This window comes from Gambusia affinis, linkage group LG16, assembly GCF_019740435.1.
Source record: "Gambusia affinis linkage group LG16, SWU_Gaff_1.0, whole genome shotgun sequence".
NCBI lineage: Eukaryota > Metazoa > Chordata > Actinopteri > Cyprinodontiformes > Poeciliidae > Gambusia > Gambusia affinis.
The window spans coordinates 11,134,523-11,151,940 of record NC_057883.1 but is presented as its reverse complement, the minus strand read 5'-3'; positions in this window follow the sequence as shown (position 1 = coordinate 11,151,940).

The window sequence follows — 17,418 nt, the reverse complement described above, 5'->3', positions numbered from 1 at the left end:
CGCTCACAGAGGAACAGAGGAACCCTGGTAATGTTTCAGAGAGTTTGGCGGCAGCAGAGTTTGTTTTGAAAGCTCACCAAAGTGATCTAAAAATTGAGTTTTGAGAGATTTTCTTTTTTTTTTTTCTTTGTATATTTTTGAAATACTTACAGCTGAGGGAGAAAAAAAACACCTTTTGATGTTTGCTTGTTTGCGAGATTTTGTTTAACAGTCACCTTAGAGTATTTGTTTTAATTTTATTGCTTTGAATAGAGTGTGCTCTTTTGAGTAATAATAAATGTACCATAACATCCATCAGTGTAGCAGTTCCTCTGAGTTAGTTCAACATATTTTTAGGACATCTTCGAATGAGAAACTGAGAACAACTAAGGGAAAAAAAAAAAGTATTTTCAAGGCACTCTTGTCTTTTTTTTTTTTTATAATTGCCCCGTCCTCTGTTCTGAGGTCCAGACAAGAAAGGTTCATGCATTCAGAGACAATAACAAAGGAGCTTTGCTTTAGGCCGGGCATGAGGACAATGACATGTCACCCTTTTACACACACATCAGAGAAAGTGTTGGGGCTGGGGCCAACCCAGGCTACTATAACGACCCTGCACTTCCCTCTCGTATATTTGTTGGGGTGTGTGTGTGCCTTTGTACCTTTGGTCTATTATCTGTGTCTGACTTGGCCTCCAGCTATCCACATGAGCTGGGGTGCCTACGTTGTGTAGACCTACTGCTGTCTGATGGGGAGAAGAGGGGTTCAAACAAGCTTTACCCCGTAATTCAGAGGCTTGTGAATTACGGGGTAAAACTTGCTCAGAGCATTGTCTAAATTAGCCTGGTTACATATGCAGAGTCCTCCTCGTGCCCAGAGGTCACACACCATTTTAAAGACTCTAGTAACATTACAAACTTTACACAAATATACTGATATATATATATATATATATATATATATATATATATATATATATATATATATATATATATATATATATATATATATATATATCCCTTGTGTCATCTATGTGCTATGTGCTTCAACTCATCAAACTCAAACTCACCTTTATCTCTAAATGAGGGAGAACGGGTGCTGCTTCCTGACAGACTACTATTGATCCTTTTCAATGGGCTGTCAAATCCATATCTGGGAAATTGTGGGGTTGGTCTTTGCATGTTTTCCAGTAGTGGCACAGCAGGTCACCAGCTGACCAGTCAAACGCTCATCTTAAAGGGCAATTCAATTCTGACAGTGACGGCATCAGGGGAGAGCGGCCAGGGTCAAAAGCAAACAAGTCTGTCAGACAGGACTGCAACTGCTGCACCTGTTTCCCCCTTTTAACGAAAGAGGTGACAGTTTTAACTGCTGTCATAACTTTGCGTTGATATGTTATTAGGCTACTATGAACCATAAGCAAACCCTGTGCACAAGTCTATATGGCCTATTAATTTAGAAACAGACCATGAGTTCATTTAGCGTTTTGTTAGTGAAAAAATTGCTTTGCTATTGCTGATTTGTTCAGCTAGCTCCATGTAGTTTGTAGGTAGCTATAATCTAAAGAGCAGATAGGCATCTTACTTAATTCATATTTTATTTAATTCATTTTCTGAATGTTTTCTCTCCTTTTCCCCTTTTGAAGTTGACACTAGAAGATCACATTGTTCTTCCAAAATCCACAGATAATTTAAATAAAACAATAATATATATATATTTTTTTTTTCAAAGAAAATGTAGTATTTCAGAAAAAAAAAATGCTGTCAGGCTCAGTCATGAGGATGCATGCTTCTTTCACAACAGCAAGACAATAGCATTATATTTTTACAAGTAGCGATTATCATTTTAAATTAAATTACCTCATGAATGCAACTCCTGAAGTCTGTTATTGGTGAGCTCTCTATAGTTTATTATCAATGGCACTAAGAATCTCTGTAAGACTATAGTGCAGCTATTTTATTGCACAGTCAACACAAATATTAGAAGCACATTATTTTCTCAACCTGGCAGTTCTGAGTCTCCTCTAACAATGTGTTTGTTCACCTTTTTTCCCAGTGAAAGAGAGACTGTATTAGCTGTTGCTCCCTCCTGTCTGTGTCATTTTACATGTCATGCTCTCTGCAATCAGGCAGTTTTTCAGTGTGATGGAGAGCTGTGCAGAGAGCAGCTGTAGCACTTTTCTGTAAGTTTTGTCCTCACACTGTTAACTGAAACTACACTTGCAAATGTTACAAACAAATTGATCAAAGAGTCACATCACAACTGAGAGTAAAAAGGAAATAATTATCTCTGTGCAGGAGAATTGAGAAAAGCAAAAATGATAGTCCTGCAATGCAATGCATGGAGCCAAAGTGAAGCATACTTTCCATGGAACAAAAAAACAAAAAACAAAAAAAACAATGTAAACATGTGCTTGGCCATTTTTAAACTGCAGGATTCAGAAATCTCCTAACATATGATAAGTATTTGCATATATTCCTTCAAGAAGTCATAAAATAATGAAAATACACTTTATTTCTATGCACTAATCATGTATAGAGTTTTATAATTGTTTTAGAAAAAGTAGGAGATGGTTACTGCTAAAACATTTTGTCAGCTTAAGTCTGTAGTTTTATTTCTCCACAATTTTTTCATGACTATTGCAACCTTTTCAGGAAATATAAAATATTTGAAATATACTGAAATCAGAACACATACCAGTTATGTTGCATTTATTAACATCAATTTAGAAGATATGAATTCTCTCAACATTTTTGCCAGGACCTTTGTGTTTAGGAAAAATAAAAAAATAAAATAAAATCTTTCCCAGACGTAGATTTCAGATAAGCTGCCCAACAGAAACTGGTGAACCCGTAAACCTTCAAACCTTGAAATGCAGATCTAAGACCTGCTGAGGAGTGATGGCAGCTGTCATCTCTGTGATAAAGTCAAACAAAAGAATGGAGAGAGCGGGGAGAAGAAAAAGAGAAGAAGAAGCAACTTCAACACTTTTCGCGCTCAAGACACGAGCGCATAGGGTTTTTTGTATTTTTTTCTTTCCCCAACCCTTTTCAACGCAAGGGTAGAGGGGGCGGAGATGTGCGCAGAATTTTACCAGTCAGCATAAAATGTGTTGGATTGAGAAATAAATAAAGGCAGCAAGTGACCACATGAAACGCTGCTACGCTGCAGGGGATTCTGCTTCTTTTGTTTACATGCTAATATGTTGCTGTGATAGCAATATGGAATGAAGGGGTCCTCCTTTGCCTTTGATAAACATTATCCCTTTGCATCTTTTTTCACTAGCCTGGCACAACAAGAATAGTATCCCTTGGAGAGTAAATGAGGCCCTTTTGTTGCAGGCTGACCTGCAGGCACTGAGCTGCTTTCACTATAAGCATGTGGTTAATATCTGAAATTCCTGCTTTCTTCTCTCTGCAAGAAGTGATGATTTCTTGCTAATATGACTGTGTTGTTTGTGGTGGATTGTGCACTTCCAAAGGGCCTGAAAGCATGCCTCTATGCATGCCCACCATATGTACTGATGCTTGTTGAACTTCTTCAGAATTAAGACAACAACCTTTAGTATATTTTGCTGGTATTTGAGGTGGTAAACCAACACAAAGAAACACAAACAAATCCATAAATTCTTTCTTTTTTTAAAAAAAAGAATAAGGTCTGAAAAGTGTAGCAAGTGCTTATCTCTTCAGTTTTCTTCCTCTGATATTCCTAAATGAAATCCGGTGACATGGACTTCCTTTAGAAGTCACTGATTTAGCAATTTCACCTGTAAGGTAATCTCAGCATACACACAGCTGCTCAATGAAGGCACTGAAGGTTTGTTAGAGAATATTCGTAAGCAAACAGCATGACCAATGAAAATTTAGAAAGATAAGGGAGGGTTGTGGAAAAGTTCGAAGCAAGGGAAGGTTACAAAACAATATTCAAATATGGCACCTAGCACTATTATGTCCATCAGACGAAAATGTCAAGGAAGGCATTAATTAGAAATGCGCCCAAGAAGCATATGGTAACTCCGGAGGAGCTCCAGCAATCTACAAATCAGGTGGGAGATCTGTTAATAGGATGTAGTAGACTTCATAAATTTGGCTTGGATGAGAATTTGGCAAGAGTTAAAGGCTCTTCTGAAAGAAAACCGTGTCAAGATGACACAAAATATATGGACGATGTTCAGACCAAAATGAGACTGAAAGGCTATCAGCACATCAATACCAAAATGAAACAGAGCAGCAGCATCCTGCCTCGAAGCTTTTCCTCAGCAGGGTCAAGGACATCATCAAAGCTACAAAATAATATTAGCTGCATAAGATGTCAACAAGGTGGAAATTGGCCTAGTCTAGCCCTGTTGGATAGAACTGCATCCAATAGAGAATTATTAAAAAAAGATGACATATATAGTTGTTCTCCATCAAGTCTAACTGAGATGAATTCTAGGATTTTCAGTGTAATTGTATAAAGCTGGTAGAGTGATACTCAAAAAAAGAAAATTATGGTGTAACTGAGCTATATTGAACCACAGGAGTTGAATGTAAATTATCTGCAGAAAATTTTCACATTTTTATTCATGAAATATTTTTAAAATTATTTTTCTTTTCAGCTCACCATATGTTCCACTTTGTGCTTGTTTATCAACTAAGATCCCGACCAAACACATGACAAAACGTGAATAGGTTTACGAGTTATGGACACTTTTACATGGCAGTGTATGTTTAATGCAATACTAAGGTTATTCACAGAGGATTTTCTTTTGCCCAGGATCACACTGTCCCATATGTCACCTGGTCTCCCAGCCTTTGTGAAATTGGCCTGCCTGCTGCACATAGGGTCATGGCATCCTGCTATGCTGAGGGTGGGTGAGAAAACCTAATAGAGACCCTGGACAGGAAATGGACAGAAGGGGATCAGAATGAGTGATGGAGAGACAGATTTTGACCAGGGGAAAAAAGAAAACACCTAACCAAGAGCAAAGACCTTCTCGGGTTTCATTTTAATAGCACCAGACCATTTTTCTCCTTTTGCTCTAAGAACACGCCAGGCCATTAGGGCCTCCCAGTAGAATGTGTAAACCTCCTGCTATTAAAACCGCAGTTTGCACTGTCAGCTCCTACGAGCCAAATCTGTGACCACACTCCCCCCCACTGTCCCTCCCCTGTACAACTCGGATCCCCTTTTTTCTCCTTTTGCAACAACTTTCAAGCCACAATAACCATCATCAGTTAAAGGCAGCGGGTCCATTACACTTCCCCTGTTCACACAGCCTGCATTAAGCTAATATTGTCTATTCCCAGAGTGGCCCAGCCCTTCACACACCCCATCAATTATTAATCTCCCTGCTCACAGCTAATGTTTGGCTTGAATTATTTAAACCTAGCTTCATTTATCAATAAACATAAATGTTAAACAAAGAATGCTGATGAGCACTGTAAAAAAAAAAAAAAAAAAAAAAAAAAAAAAGTTTATGAGATTATTTCCAAGGGAGGTGATTTATGGATGTCATATTCAGTGGTAATGTTTTAAAGAAAGGAAGCGATGATTACAAAGGCAGGCAGAGGCAGAGAGGGATGCACCAGGGCTCGGTCATTTTGTTTCCACACAACACAACGCTGTCAGCACTTCGGCAAGGGAAAACACCACATCCAAGAGACATTTAAAATGAGCAGTTTGGTTTTCATCCTTCCAAATGAATGGACTTTCCCCCTTCCCCCCCTAAAATAAGTGAATCCAAATATGCATCTCTGATTTTCGTTCTTGTTGAAAGCTCTTACATATTAGTCCAGTCCTCCCCAGGGTGCCATTACCGCTCGATACCCCTGCAGTGAGAACAAAATGAACCAGTCTCTGAGATGTCCAACCTGTTAAAAGGAGAATCGAGCCGACATGAGTGCAACCTCTCTGGTGATTTCTTTCTGTTGCTGTACGAAAGAGATTCTGAGTCCAGTTGCGGCTGCTTTTGACTAATGAGGGTGGATAGGCGAACGGTGCAAGCTTTTCCAGAGCAAACACATTTGGAAATCATAGACGCCCTACGGAGGCAGGAATAATAGAGGATCTGAAGGGTGTGAAAGATCACAGCTTGGGTCCTGGCTGCCTGGCAAACAGATATCACCCAAGAAGTCCGTTCCAAATTTCCTTTGGAATGCCGGGAATTCGGTGCCATCGTGCCCTGCAGCGGAGACAACAGCTTCAGAGATACTATTTATGTCAGACAAAGAAACCCCGGGTGCTTGAGTGCTCTAGTAGGATGTTGGTGGAGTGGGTGAGATTGATTCATCTCCAAAATACCTAAAGCTTTCAGATGAAATCCACCTGTTCTCATTCAAACAATTTGAATCAACAGATTATGTTACCAAGAGCACAATGAACATCAGTCTGCAGTCATGGTGATATGAGACAGAGGACATTTATTGCTATCCCTACCGGTTTTATTCCTACATATAGTCTCAGACTTACCACGTGTAAAATTCGATGCCCCTCCCGCAGCACCTATCCTCCTAAATCAGTCCCTTCCCCCCACGTGCACACGGGCATCTCCCGCATTGGGTAAACAAGGCGAAGCCTTCGTCGACGTGGTTAAGCCAGTGGCTCATGACAAGAAGGCTGAACGAGTGATTTAAGGTTTCAAGTGAGCGGCTTTCACAGCTAATTAACCCGCTGATGGCTGTGCATGTGCAGAGAGGAGCGAGGGATTCCTCCTCAAACGGGGCGCCACTTCAAGTTAAGACAGCCTCACACATTTACTGTGACACGGAGGCTGAATGTCTTCCAGTGGAGCAGTCACTCATTTGTATTTTTGGAAGCTGCTGGTTGAGCATTTTCTAGTTCCTTCGTTTTTATGAGCATGTTCTAGCGCATGGAGTTTGCTCTTTTAACCATAGGCCTTTGGGGCTCAGGAAGGAGAGGCAAAAGATATCAAATCTCTGTAAGCCTGCAGCGCCGAATTGATGGACAGGTTGCCAAATTTAGAGTAAATATGTGAAAAATCTCATGTATTTAATTAAGTCTAAAACTGAGTTCATGAAAACTTTGTCTAGTTGTGGAATAAGCTGCTGACATCCTGTTTTGGCTAAATACCAGCAATTACTTTACTGCTAAAACTACAATTATCGACTTGGAAACACCCTCTCACTTTGAACTTGAAACATTAAGAGTGACGAATGCATTGGCGCTGTTTTGCAGGTTTTTTCCCCCCCAGAAACTCAATCTGTGGTGTGCTGAAAGCTTGTTCCTCACCTGTTAGCAGATCACCCACTGCTCCATAGGGACACCGCTTGTTTTTTCTCTGCTCTACCACCCAGACAGCAATGCTATTTAGTCACAGGATATTATTTGTGATTCATGCCTTTGTAATTACAGTTTATGCGCCCCCATTATTAGCAGCTGACTTTTTGAACAGATGGTAGAAAACTGTCCCATAACCCCTGTCCTTTTGCAGAGAGATTTTTTTCAGTAGCTGCATAAATAAAAAAGATAAAATACAGCATCTTGTAAATTTCTGCCCCTTTCTGTTTACATGTTGTCACAGTAAAGCCCCAAACTTGAATTTTGGGAATTTTTATGGCACACCAATACAAAGTTGTGCTTAATTCTCAGGAAGCACAATGGTGCATGTTTTTTAAAATGTTTTAGTAAGTTTTTTGTAGGACCACCACTATTTACAGCTGCAAGTCTTTTATCACTGTGAACGTCTACAGAATGCAACTTTTGCAACTTTTGCAAAAGACCTGTAGCTCAGTCAGTTTCGATAGGAACTACTGTCAAAACAAATTCACCTTTTAACAATAACAGCTTTTGATAAGGTGGTAAACATATTTTCCAATAAGTCCATATTTCTTTTGTATTGGCCTGTTGTAATAATATAATCCTACATATTACCTTTTTTATTAAATGCAAACTGAAAATCCTTGTGAACAACACAAATACAGACTTGAATTTGTGTTGGTTTCACAAATTCAATATTGCATAATCAACATATATATTTGTGTATGCAAATATTTGTGTAATATATATAGATATAGATATTGCATATATTAATTACACACAGACATATCAGTCTCTGTGGAATTACAATTTGTGTCACTTAGTGAATTAAGTTATTGGAACAATTAACTTTTCAATAATTTTCTATTTTATGGAACATGATTGTACATGGACATTTGTTGATCTAAATCATTCCAGTGTAGTTCTGGCTGCATGTTTATGTTTATTGTCCTGCTGGAAGGTAAAGCTCTGTCTCAACCCAAGCCTAAAGAAAATCCTCTCCACAGCATGATGATGGCATTGTTTATTTTTTATAGTGATTTGTAGCATTAGTTTTCCACCACATAGTATTTTTAAATCTGCAGTAGAAAAGAGGTCCAAACACCAGTACTTTATTTTGGGGTTTTATTGCCCCAAATCTGTTTGAAGTATATATAAAATTGTGGCTGTCATATGACTAAATGATGAATTATTAAACTGGTCTGGACACTTCTGCAAGGCACTGTGACTTAGACAATTCTTTTTTTCTCTCCTTCTAATGACTTAAAAACACCTTTCACCAGTTAATGTGAGGATGAATAGACGTAGTAGCAACGATCTACATCAATTGAGTAATTGTTTTCTAGGATGAAGCTTTTGTGTTTTCATTCGAGGAGCCGTAATAGCTCATTTCCATCATCCTCGAGGCTGTTCAGAAAAAACAAAAAGAAGAAAAACAAATAAGACCATGTAAGTCATTACAGACCCTTAGCCTCTTTTAACTACTGTCCTAGGAATGGCAATATTAGCCATTTGTGTATGCAGCTCCAGGTTATTTTAAATTGGTCTGTGATGAGTTCATGTAAGCCTTCTAAGAAAATTCTGTTATTGTGGGTTGCGCTGGTATGGATTGCATATCCATATCTTTTTGTGCATTTAACTTAAGTTCAACTTGATCAATTGAAAAGGTGTATCAACTGTCAATTGTATGTAACATTAAGAAAACTACAACAGTTTTAACTATGAAACCAAAACAGTAAGGTAGCGCCGTTCTTCTGATGCATTCTGGGATGTGCTAAGGATATGCAAGAAGTGAACAAAGGTGTGTGTATGACCGGAAAGAGATAAATCATTCTCATTAATCCCGTCTTCTTATTCTCCCAGGCTGGGAGGCAGAGCAGCACTGCCTGGATCTGTAACACAGATGGGCAAAGAGGAGGAGCAGGACGGGGGGAGGAGCTGTATTATCAATCTGAGCGTCATTAGACATTACAGTGAGCGTGTGAGCAAAAGAGGAATTATGAGATATATGACTCCCACAGCAAACCAACCAATAATGTGCTGAGGTGAAGTGTACTCTATTCATCTAGAGCGACACAATAAACTGAATTTACTCTCCTTTCAGTGCAAAATATCTCAAAATATGTAATCTTGCATTTTGATTCTTCAATCCAAAGCTTAACCGAATTATTATTATTATTATTATTATTATTATTATTATTATTATTATTATTATTATTATTATTATTATTATTATTATTTATTTATTTATTTTTTATTTTTACCAGGTTGCAGTTGCTCACTCAGAGAGAGGTTTGCTGTTTCACCATTCTGTTTAAAAGCTGCATGGTCATATTATCTCCACTAAATTCAATTGATTTCAGTCAAAAATGCCATTGATTTTTACCCATCTGCTATCGCCAGGGAGTCCATAAAACAGATAAAGAGGTCATAACCGTTTTACCAGCCTGTAGAAATCCACAGAAAGATTTAAGGGGTCGTGAAAGACGGCTGGTTCACAATGTGGCCAAGAAAATTCCACAAGAAGGCCTCACTGCAAAAACCTGAATCTCAAAGCAAGTTTTAAGGATGATTGTTATTACAACAGTAGTCTCTAGGGGAAGAAAGATTTTCTGGAAATATGGGTTTACGTGAATAAAAAAAAAAAAATTGTTTTTTTTTTTTCTTTCTTTTAGCAGTTTAGCCATTGAGCTAGTTTTAAACGAGGAGCAGTTCATGCTTAAAAGTATACAGGGAAGGAATGTCCTAAGACTTTATCTGTACTTAAATTGCATTTTAGGATATTTTTTTCCAATGTGTGCACTCTTGATTTGCTCTTTTGCTCATAGTTTTTTTGGGGGGTTTCTGCTTACTACTAACATCTTTCTGGATTTATATTGCATTCCAGTGCAACCACTGGAAAAAAGACTTTTTCTCACTGGTCTGTTTACAAACCAACATTTGACCGAAACGGCAGAATTTGTCATTTTGAAATGTAACAAAACTTTAAACCTGTGAAGCTTTTTCTCAGTGTGTGTACCAGTGGTGAATTTGTCAACCTGCCCTTATGGATTCTAGTTCTCTGGGTCCTCCAGGTCAGCAGGGGTCACTAAGCAGTCATAAAGTTCAATAATAGGTAGGGGCAGGTCTGTGTAGACACCTATATAGTATTTGCTGAGAAAGATTCAAAATCAAGATGGACTAACTTTTTTTTTAGGAGGAAGAGGGGGAGATTTAGTGGCTTTTATTTCACTGTACATTGACAGGAAAACACACCATGAGAAAGGGGAGAAGATATGATGCAAGGGTCTACGGGGCGGGACCCAAACGCACAACAGTAGCATCGAGGACTGAGGCCTCTGTACACAGGTTGTGCGCTCTACCCACTATGCCTCTGCCAAGAACTATTAAGTTTTGATCATAAGGAGAGGGTGGTAGTTATTAGACGTAAAAAAAAAAGTCACAAAAACGGCTCATTTGGTTCAATTGGTTGGGGCCTTAAAATAAATTCCAAAGTAACCTAACACAGAACAGTGGAAGAATGAACCCTGAGTTAAAGTTACTAAACCCTGAAATGCATAAATTAAACTGTGCTTGATTTGATCAGTTCACTGATGAGTATGGGAACTTGGATATTTTAACAACACTACCTAAGTTATAATCAATCTTGATTGCTTGTTCCGAGACAGGTTGTGTCAATTATTAAATCAAGATTAGCTTTGAAGCTCATTTTGTCTACCACTGTAATGTAGTTAAAATTATATGGAAATTTTACACTTGTGCAGCTGAAGAAAATACAACACATTAACCTTTTTCCACGCGTTTTTGGCACATTGCTAACTTTTACAATGAGGAAATGTTGTTTGAGACACACCCATTTTAGATAAAATGGTCCTGTGACATTGACAGGTAAATAACCTACAGCTAATTTATAATGCACATGTCTGCGGAACTAAGTTGGATCTCAGTCCTGTCAACATTTTATTTCACTTGCCATCACCCTAACTGATTTATAAGGTTTGGTTTGCACCTAACTCCCACATCCTCATTGTTTACCTGTGCTTTCTGTGAGGCTCCGGGGTTTGGAAAATGGGGTAACTCTTCCTTGCTTTCCTTCTATTGGGATATATTTTATTACCACAGAAAACAAAAAAGGAAGAGAATGTGATGGGTGAAAGAAAACGTGAGAAACTTGGGCCGGAAGGAATTCACTTATTTAAGGAAAGATGAGATGTTATATTACTAAAGCCTTAAACTTATCTTTTTCATTAGGCCCTGAGTAACATCTTATACTGCAACAGATGCATTAAATGGGAAAAAATGGACTTGAAAAACATTATTATCACCAAAAAGGATGTCATGGGAGTCATTAGATCTTCCTAAATAGATGACATTAGTCTGTTTCATGTTATGTTCTTCTTATTTCAGAACTACAGCCCTTTCTCTGTGATGTAGATGTGCAGCTAAGCCAAATCCACATAATAGCATTAAATTATACCTCTCAAAACCATGAAAATAAATGCATCCCTCTACAGTGCTGCCTTTGAGGCTGTGCTTTGGATGTGCATGAAAGATTTTGTCTTTATTTCAGTGATTTTAGTGGAAGTGGTGAGGCTTTCTCTGTGTAAATCACTCAAGTTATAATGATAGATTTGTCGGAAACCAAGAAGACAGTCAAGCAGGACCCATGTGCCGAGTTACGAACAAAAGTTCCAATTTTAATCACACGCATGTGGAAATCATTATGTTTTATTTGAATTCAGAAATCTCTGAAAGAGTTTGACTTTTTATCAGATAAATCTTCTTGCAATAAAATCTTCCAGTTTTCTAAAGCAATTAATTATATATATATATATATATATATATATATATATATATATATATATATAATGGGGGTGGCATTCAAGCTTGCTTAAACCAGCTTCAACATTCTTTTAGTGCTAATAAAATATGTAACATGGATGAAACCCTCTTCTGGGAAACACATGTGGACCTGCACAGCAAGAAAAATGTCTGATTCTGATCATCTGAATACAAATATCATATGTATAAAATCAAAAGCTCATGAAAATGCCAGAGTCTACTGTGACCTTTGTGTTGACTTCCTGTTGTTACAAATCAACAAAGCTAGCCCCAATAGTGCCACTTGAACATTACACCCCCCACCCACAAAACAAAAAGATTTTAAAAACCTTAATTATCAAACCATACATTACATTGAAGGAAATCATAGTTTCCAACGCTAACAAATAGATGCAATTAATTCAGATTTCTGTCTGATAAGTTAAACAGTTTGTGAATTAAACATGTAAACAGAATCAACAATGTAAACAAACAAGTATCTTGTTCATCAGGAATGCGATGAACCCCTTGATTTTATGTACATCTTGTATGCTCATGACTGAGAACTCCAGAATAATATTTATTTTCAGTGTTTAATGTCACCCAAAGCGATGCATTATGGTGCCATATATACATTATAAAACAACAGTATCTGATGTCCTCCAAATGGGAAAAAGCAGAAATCTATTGTGAGAGCAGCAGGAAAGGAATCTATTGCTTGAGAGAGAGAAAAACACAAGTACTGATGCAAAGCAATTATTACGAGTGGATTTCTAGGAGATTAATGTCTACATTTTTGCTGATGTAAAATTTCAAATCCATGGATGGCTTTCAGGCTCTTTATATACATGATTTTTAATGTAAGCAAAGCAATGCTCATCTGTTTAACTGATCAATTTGTAGTCCTATTCTGGTATATTCCTTTGTCTTGATTTTAAAAGTAAATACACAGCTGCCTTGCCTTTTCACATCAAATTACACACAGATGGATTATATACTCTAATTAGGTGATTTAGGTGAAGGCAAAGAATTGCACTGGAATTATTTAGGTGCATCAGAGTAAAATAATCTAAATAAATGCATTCAACTTTGTGTTGGTTAATAATTTAAAATCCAAGTAAAATGCATATCAATCGAATTTTTTGTTGTTCTTTATATTGGGGAAAAAAAAGGGAAAAGTTCAAGCAGCCCCAATACCTTTCCAGGGTACTGTATGCGCAGCATTCAGGTGAATCATATAACAGAGCCTCATTTGTTGTCTGTGATGTGTCCACTGATAGAAACGAGCACTGCCTGAGGGGTGGAGTCCATGTCTCTCCCTCTCTGTCAAACGCCAAGGAACCCTGCACAGGGGAACTTTAGAATGAGTCTTTGTTTTGGTCGACTCTCCTCCTCTCGCTCTTCTGTCATCCTTTGATCATTTCTGTCTTCCTCACTGTCTGTCAAGCCTCATGGGGCTGATGGGGGAGAAGGTTCATTGAGGACTGCGCCAGGAGAGAGACAAAAGTGTGTCGTCCTTTTCCCCCCGCCGGGCCATTCCTAGCCTTGGCTCTAAGCTTCCACCTCCTCAAGCTCTCAAGTCGGGGGACAAGAGAAGGAAATTAAGACTAGAGTTCTTGTGCAAAGGCCTGTGGTAGATACCTGTGCTTTACCTTAAACCAGTCAAGGAGTAACTATGAAAGGATGCAATGCCTTGTGGCCAGTGAAAGATTTTAAAATATGCTGTCATATTACTTAGATCCTTGGTTATTCAGTGGTTTTACAAGTACCAATTGTAGTATTTGAGCTGCTTGATAATCAGAACACATTTTATGAATATTAATTATTTGCATGGCAGTTACAAACAAATGAACGGTGAGCTTTTAACTTAAACTGTAAACGATGAGCTGCTTATTCAGTTGGCAGAAAATCAGTAACAGCTCATGATGTGTTTCATTTACCTCTGATTTAACAACCTGGATCTGTGAATAACAGCCATCCCAGCTTGATCATGATCAAGTTTCAAGATCAAAAACCATTGGGATTTGCTGATCAATATGCCAGTTTTTAAAACTAGCAGGAAATTTAGGTGTTCTTACAGGATCAGTCTCAAAGATTCACAAAGATGTAAGGTGGTCTTGTTAAGTTCTGAGACCCCAGATGGTGAGAAACCTCTGACCCAAATACTTGATATTTTATAAAACTTGAAGTTTGAAATTTTAGCTTCTAAAAAGAAGAGTTTTTAGTTTTTCACATTTTCAGAATTCATTTCAGTTTATCTATCAATCCTTAGTCTATTACTAATGACCTCCGAACCCTTCACCTTTTCTTCTACTCATTATTTTATGTCTTTGCAGTTGTTTTAAAATCTAGTGTGGGTTAGTCTGTCACATCCCGAGTCGTACTACAAAGCCACTCAGGTGATTTAATTTGTTGTTTTGATTCAAAACATCAATAAAAGAAATAAAACTAAAAGTTAAAATGTAGGTTTTGCATAAAAGAATCAGCAACAGCTCACAGTGCATTTCCTTGTTCCTCCTTTTTATTTTAAGCAGTGCATTGATTTTTACATCTATCTCGGACATGTCCATACATCTTTCCAACTCCTGTCTTCTCCCCCGGCCAGCTTTAAAGCTTCGGTCCGAACATGGGAAGTGTCAGCTCTCTGCTCTGCGATTGGCCACCACTGCTGCCCAGCTTTAAATGCCCCCAAACTCTGTCAATACTATCGATGTACTCCACAGGCATTTTTGAGGGATCCTGCTGTCACCGAGATGTAATGACAGCCAGCGGAGGCCTGATTGGATCTGCACTACTGCAAGGTTGGTCGGCATGCAGCCAAGCATTGATAAAGTGTCACGGACTTCAGTGCTTTGATTAGCCCTTCGACTAATGCCACGCTAAGCAGAAACATTACTCTGCCCCTGCTGGCTGCACAGCTAGAAGAGGGGAGGGCTGACTGAGGGAAAGAGAAAATATACTCTACAGGGAAATTAACCAATGTGGATGAAATGGTGTACCAAGGAAATTCTTGGATAAATTAACAACGCAATTACATTACATGACACACTGCAAGATGGATGAGGAAAACTTGGCCGGTATTGTGTTCTGTTTTCCAAATTGCAATTTATTTGAGGGCTCTAATGGATGCCGCATTAAAACATGTTGGGCTGCGGTCAGATTTCATTGTGTGTCACCCAGATGTGATTGATGACCCTCTCCTCCACGCCTATCGACCCCCACTCCCAGCCATGTCCTCTCCTGGAACCCTTTACTTCTCCCGTATTCTCTTCCCAGTCTGCATTCTCTGCACATTCGCGGAGAATTTTAAACATTTGCAAAGGATCCAGGAGGATTGAATTGATTTTCTTATCACTTAATTTCCTTGCTTGCTCCTGCAACGAGGCGATAAATTCTGGGTTGCTTGCAAACTGAAAGCTGCACTCCATCTCTTCTCTCGAGCCATAGTAAAATTCTATCAAATGCTTTTTTCCTTGAATTCCAACCTCTCATCATATCCCTCTGATCTTCCTTCGCCTTTTCATCTGCTTTTGTTCCAGCTGCAATGAGAGCTCCAGCTATTCTTTGAGGGGGAAAAAATGTAATCAAAAGTATTTTTATTACTGTAGCAAATGCATTAGTGTATAAGGAACATCTGGTAATCATTCACAGCAAGTATGCTCAGTTATGACAGTATCACAGCGACTTTATCTTCGTAGTTACTTAAAGGACAGGGGGAAAAAAACACGACATCTACTTTGAACTTGGACAAGCAGAGTTTTCCTACATTAACCTAAATAAATGGGTTGCAGACTTTGATTATTTCTCCCCTTCCAATCAAAACAACATCCCAATTGACTTTTCTGGAGTCGTCTGAGCAGGAATCCATTAAGAATATTTAGAACAGATCAGAATGCAAGAACAACTTCTGCATGACATCAGCAAATGCTCCTCCGAAATAAAGGCCCATAAACAGCTTTTCCTTTTTTTTCAGGTTTGTTTCATATGTGAGCAAACAGATTAATAATGAATGAGCAGCACTGACAGGACACATATTTCACTTAGTGGAAATGGCTTAACGCAGTCGGCCTGCATTACACCCCAATCACCGGAATAGAGAAGAGAGCTGCATGGAGAAGTGAAAGGGGGGAGATTCAAAGTAAGTACAAAGAATGTTGAACTCCTGTGTGTCTGCAATAACAGTGACCCAGTTTGTAACAACTATTCACTACCAACTAGTTTGAAACTTAAACTGATGGTGTAGTTTTACATCAAAATTAGTTTGAATCAGCGTAGTTGACTGCTTTCCTTCAGTGCGAGACAATGTTGGCACCAGCCACATCAAATGTCTTAGGTGTTTTAATGCAGATGTGAAGCTGCATTAAAACAGCTATAGACCTTTTAGGTTATAGACTTTTGCCACAGAATCACCTTAACCTGCTGAGAGTGCAGAAAATGCTGATTTTTCCACACATACCAAGAACCATATTGGAAACATGTTGGCACCATTTTATGTATGAATGAAATCTTACTGCGATTTTACAGTAAGTTGTTTTTGACCTTCTGTGATGATGAACCAGAGAGGCAATAGGATTAATAAATGAATCAACACACCAAAAGCTGGAAAATGTGTTTTCCTACTGTTAAAAACAGTTTAGTCAATTTTAATCTTGCATGATAACCTCCATCAAAAAGAAACAAAAAAATCGGAACGTGATCGCTGGGAATTTCCTGATCTTATCCAGATGGTTGTTTTTTTTTGTTTTTGTTTTTTTTTTCGGTTGTTGCTGATTGCATTGCACTCTCAATGGTTATAGTTGGTCTACTACCTGATTTTTTTTTTCAATTGCTCTATTTATGCATATGTCATTGATTGTGAAACTGTGTATCTAAAAAGGTTCAGGTGCTTCTTCAGCTCAGGGTCACTGTTTTGTGATTTGCTCTATGCTGTTCTTAGATCTTCCCAGCTCTACCAGCAGAGCTACAGAGAACAGGTCAAAGTTCAAAGCAAAGTGCTAACTTTCCTAAACAAGTCAAGTTAGTTTTATATATAGATGATAATCTGGAACTACAGTGACATATGTTTCAAACCAGAGAATTATTGAGTTATTTAAAATAGAAAGGAAATAAGCTAACATCTGGGAAATATTACAGCAAACTGCTCTACACAGAAACATCAGCAGCAGGACAAAATCATAATTTTATTGAAAATTCACTGCATGTGTTGAGAAAAAACAAATACTAAAGATCTGTGTGTCAAACAGCACATTGTCAGTACATTTATATTAGCTTTCTTAGCCAGAAAGCTAATATAATTTCTTACATATTTGCTGGACCACTATTCTGGTACTGACCAGCAAGAAAACACAGTCTGGGACAAAG